We start from the raw sequence: 5,545 nt of genomic DNA on the forward strand, positions 1-5,545 counted from the left end.
ATTCATCCTGAGCAAGTCACATACAATTGTAAATATCTCAAAATATAGAATTCCTTTGCTTGCTCTGTTTCTTTTATATGAAAGTAGACTCATTAAACTTTAATTTCACGTCTCATTCAACCTCTAGTTATATTCCTCCTATTTTTGGTGATTTTTCAAAATCACGTCACTGCTACCATCTAAAAACAGTTTTAATGCTAATTTCACTCTTTCACACATTCTTTATGCTAACCTCATTTTATCTTATATATGTATATACCACAAATCATTTTCACCACATTTCATTCACCATAAGTGTAGGTCCAAACCACAATATCACCACAAAACCATCCCGTTGAACAATTCGGATCAATCCTCGATATTTAATGGTTTCAAAGACACACCCCACCATCATACTTCATTTAGTTCGGCTCTCTTGTACACATGGTGAACACTTAGTACCACTCATGCGACCCAACCGATTTGTCTCGTAGCTCTCTTGTCTACATGGTGTCCTTCACTTGGAATCACGCATGAGACCTAGCTACATTTATCTTTCACGTAGCTCTCTTGTCTACATGGTGTCCTTCACTTGGAATCACGCATGCGACCTAGCTACATTTATCTTTCACGTAGCTCTCTTGTCTACATGGGATACATCTCGTATCACACATGTGACCTAGCTACTACAGGTGTCTCGTAGCTTTCTTGTACACATGATGTGCACTCAAGCATCATACATGTGACCTAGCTACGCCCTCTATTTCATTCGATCTCTCCGAATGTTCAACCGGATCTCTCTCTATATTTATTTCCATTCTTCCAATAGTCGATTTATATTTTAACATCAGCTAGTATATTTATATAATAGGCTGAGTAAGAATGTACATGAAATTATTGTAATATTTACATACAAACTTACCTTGGTGCAAAATGTGGAAATTTTGCAATTTAGTCCAAAACTTTTTCCTTCCCCTGCTCGAGATCAATTCGCGTCTTTCTTGATCTATAATAACACATTTAGCTCATTTAATACTCATACTATTTATTTCAATCCAAAAATCACATCATGGAAAAATTACATTTTGCCCCTAACTTTTCAAAATTACAATTTTGCCCCTAGGCTCGGAATTTAATTTCAGCCCTTATTCTTATATTTTATGATATGCTGAACATTTTCTCTTCTACAACAACATCAAATTCTCACTCTATCATATAGTTATGAACAATAGGTATTTTTACCGATTATGCCGTTTTACTCGTTTTCACTTAAAACCGAGTAGCACAAGTTATTTAACATAATTTAAAACCTCATATTCTATCATAAAACATCAAAATACACAAATTTCACCTATGGGTATTTTTCCAAATGTGAACCCTAGGTTAAATTATTACTAGCATAAGCTTAATCGAGCTTCCGGGATTCCAAAAACGTAAAGAACATTAAAAACGGGGCTTGGAATCACTTACTATGGAGCTTGAAAATTGAAGAAACCCTAGCTATGGAGAGAGGGAGAATTCGGCAGCAACTAAGGAGGATGATGACCAATTTTGTGTTATTTTTCCCATTTTATTTCATTTAATATCCAAATGACCAAAATGCCCCTCCTTACTAAACTTTCAAAAATTCCTTCCATGTCCTAATTTTGTCCATGAACTTAAAATTGGTCAAATTGCTATTTAAGACCTCCTAATTAATATTCCAAAACAATTTCATACTAAAAACTTCTGGGATGCAAATTTTGCAACTTATTCGATTTAATCCCTACTTTCAATTTAAGCACTTTAGGCATAGAATTTCATCACGAAATTTTCACACAATCATGCAATCATATCATAAACCCCAAAATAATTATAAAACAATTATTTCTATCTCGGATTTGTGGTCACAAAACCACTATTCCGATTAGGCCCTATTCGGGTTGTCACAATTAAATGTCTGCTTTGGTGGTTAATAGCCCTGACAAGTGTTAGAGAAATCTTAGGTTCAAACTTGGGCTTTAGCAAAAATTTTGGTATTAAGTGAAACAAAACCTAGATGCTTGGATGAGTGTTTTTAAATTATTGTGTTAAATAAATGACACAAGAAAGCTTGTAGTCTAGTGGTTGTGGCGTCATTAAGGTTGTATGGGAGCCTGGGTTCAAGCCTTGGCTCTTGCAATTTATTTTTGTTTTTTTAAGGGAACCTTGACTTTGGCCTTTAGACCTTATAATTAATTGGGGATAAAATATGACACAAAAAGCCTTGTGGCTTAGTGGCAAGTAGCGTGTGGAGCATCTGAGGGGAGGCATGGGTTCGAATCCCATGGCAAGCAATGAGAATTTATTTTGCTAACAGGGGGCGGCAAGAGTTGGTGTTGAATTTAAACTCTGATGTTGGAGGGATCCCACATCGGGAAGCTAACATAAGAGTGGTTGTGAAGCTGGCTTTAAATAGAGGGAACCATGAGGAGAGTAAAAGTACCTTTTCTTGGCTGATCCCTTTCGCTGTATGGTATGCTCGTTTGGGTTGGGCGTCGACTAAGAGTGCTCGGAGCATGGATGAACTCCAGTCTCCTATCAGGTGTGTATTTTCTCGCTACTCTAGCTGTAGGATAGCTACTTCGGGCCGCGATGGGCCGAAAGGGGTTATGTAGGCCAAATGGGCCTACGGGCCCAATTGGATAAGTTGTTTGATTGTGTAGTAAATATTGGACTAGGCTAGGTGAATCTCATATTTGTGGCTAGATTTGGGTTAAAAGGGCCACACGAGCGTGTGGGCCCATTTGGGCCGAGAATAGGCTTTAGGCCCATTCATATTGTTATCCCTGTTTAGAATACTTTAGTTTACCAAATTACTGAAATGCCCTCAATTTGTAGAATTACGATTTTATCCTCGATTTATAGAATTACCGTTTCACCCTCGATTTACAGAATTATCATTTTACCCTCGATTTATAAAATTACCATTTTACCCTCAGTTTACAAAATTATTGTTTTACCCTCGATTGTGAAATTACTAAAATACCCCTGTAGGATAGAATTACCAAAATACCTCTAGTTTGTAAAATTACCAAAATACCCTTAGTTTGTAAAATTATCGAAATACCACTAGTTTATGCAGAAATACCCTCAATTTGTAAAATTACCAAAACACCCCTAAGTTACAAAATTACAAAAATACCCTTGACTTTCTAAAAATTATAGAAATACCATTGGTTTACAAAATTACTGAAATACCCTTGGTTTGTAGATTTACCAAAACACCCTTGTAGGATGAAATGACTAAAATACCCCTAATAGGTAAAAAGACGTAATACCCTTGTATGGTAAAATGACGAATATGCCCTTATGTTCCGTATGATTGATGTGCTTAGGATTTTCATATATTGATATTGGATTAGTTAAGTTTGAGTGACAGGTGGTGGTTATCCTAGGTGATTGATTATGGAAGCGTTTCAACTTCAACCCATAACAAGTGTGTACTAACCCTCGTAGTAGCTTAGATTAATATTTGCTGAGAAGCCGAAATGCTAAAATACCGCCATTTCGGGAACTTGTAATGTTGCGTGTGGGTATAGATGCGATAAATATGATAAGATCGGTGTTTGGATCGATGGAACGGGTAAGAACTCAATTTTTTGCACGATGGTAAGTTGGACCTCAATGGGTAGGAATTGGGCCAAATGGGCTTTTGGGCCCATTTGGGTAAAATTGATAGAAAATGGAATTTGGAAAAGTTGCATGTTAACACGGTTAGTATTGTTGTAAAATTTGGGTTAAGCAGGCTTAGTGGGCTAAATCAGCATTCGTAGGGCCCATTAGGGGTTTTGGGCCCAAAAGCTCGAATTTGATAAGTGGGTTAAAGATCATTGTTTAAACACTCGGAAATATTGGCAATTGTAATGAACATAGAAAACCCTGATTTTTGGTAAAATTACTAAAATACCATTATAATATGAAAAATGACTGTTTTGCCCTTGTGGGCAAGTGACTAACTTGGACTGTATGGTTGACGGATTTGATTGTAAATATATGTTGGTGATATGAATGACTTGACTGTGATTGTTTGATTCAAATATGGGCATGACATTCTGCATACATGACATATTGCATGGGATATGGGTTATATTGATGGAGGAAGTGCTAAAAGGGGGCTCTTGGCCATCAAAAGGGCTTTGCCCGGTTTATCGAATTTGCCCCGCTTATTAAAAAAGGCTAGGCCTCGGTTATATGATAAAGCAACTATCTTGCCATTGGAGAGTTTGGTTGGGTGGGTTGAGCTATTCCCCATAGAGAGCTTGGTTGGTACGGTGGAGAGTAGCGGATGGTGGGTCGAGTAGTCTCCCAAATGGGCTTGCATACATTCATTGACATTACATGTGATATTGAAATGGGCTTGCATACATCCATTGACATTACATGTGATATTAAAATGGGCCTAAGGGCCATACCGTTTACAGTAAAGGCTTTGGCCTAGTGATACGATTTATGAAAAGGCTTCAGCCCAGTGATATGATTTATGAAAAGGCTTCGGCCCAGTGATATGATTTATGGAAAGGCTTCGGCCTAGTATATGTCAAGACTAAATAGGGCTTTGACCCAGATTGTACTGATACCGTGTTATTTACTGTTTGTTTGTTATTGGGATTACACACTGAGTTTTCGTAAACTCACCCCGTTTCTAACTGTGTAGGTAATCCCTAAGCTTAGATGGTTTGGAGCTGCGAGGACTCGAAGATGGCCACACTATTTTTTCTGTTTCTTTTAATTGCAATAAGTAGCTGATTTATTTCTTTATAAGTTTTATCTTATTAATATTTTTATTTGGTTTTGGGTTGTAATAAGGCCATTTTAATTATTTTTCTGGGATTATTTTATCTTATACCCTATATTTTTCTGATAATAATATGAGTTAGACCTAGGGCGCGTTTCCAAAATGATAAGTGTTTTCAAAATAACGCAACAATAGAATTAATCGGTTTATCAAAAATATCTACTTAAATGAATTCCAACTCATTTTTCTCAAAACCTAACCTAGCACCAAAGTGTGGCAATGGTTGTGGGCATGCCTAGGATTGGATCCAATCAAGAGCTTGGTACTTAAGCAGCCTTCTAGGCTCACCTCCTCTGTTTCGGATACCTACCTGGTGCACAGCTTCCATTCACTTTATTAACTTAGCAAATACTATCTTTTAAAACACTAAGAAGGACGTTGAAAGAGGCATGGGTTTTCTTAAAAACTTCAATATGACACGTCGGATCTGGCCATAACGTCTGGGCCGGGTTTTGGGTGTTACAGGGTAAGTTCGTATGTAACTAATGCATTGTTATATATATGTTTTAAATGCTTTAATATTGTATGAATTGTGATTAACCCTTTGGACGTATTCAACAAAGTTTCGACAAGCGAGAATTCCCAGTTAAGCCTTAGGAATAGAATAGGATACGAGTGACATGTCACTAGGAACCTATGTGTTTATGTGATCCAGGTGCTGGTCTTGTATGTCCTAGCAGTGGCTGGATAGTCCAGCATGAGTTGTGAATACTTGACAGCTTGTGTGAGCAGCAGTGTATAGCTACGTCC

At 37.2% G+C, this 5,545-nt stretch overlaps 1 long non-coding RNA gene across 1 annotated transcript; it reads left to right on the top strand.

Moving 5' to 3' along the window:
• Nucleotides 1-2,437: 2,437 nt before the first annotated feature.
• LOC128294034 (uncharacterized) lies at nt 2,438-4,867 on the top strand. The gene is made up of 2 exons (XR_008284208.1): nt 2,438-2,542; nt 4,655-4,867. It is a non-coding gene; the product is annotated as an uncharacterized LOC128294034 (long non-coding RNA).
• The last annotated feature ends 678 nt before the right edge of the window (nt 4,868-5,545 follow it).

The sequence above is a fragment of the Gossypium arboreum genome, chromosome 6 (genome assembly GCF_025698485.1).
Source record: "Gossypium arboreum isolate Shixiya-1 chromosome 6, ASM2569848v2, whole genome shotgun sequence".
NCBI classification, from domain to species: domain Eukaryota; kingdom Viridiplantae; phylum Streptophyta; class Magnoliopsida; order Malvales; family Malvaceae; genus Gossypium; species Gossypium arboreum.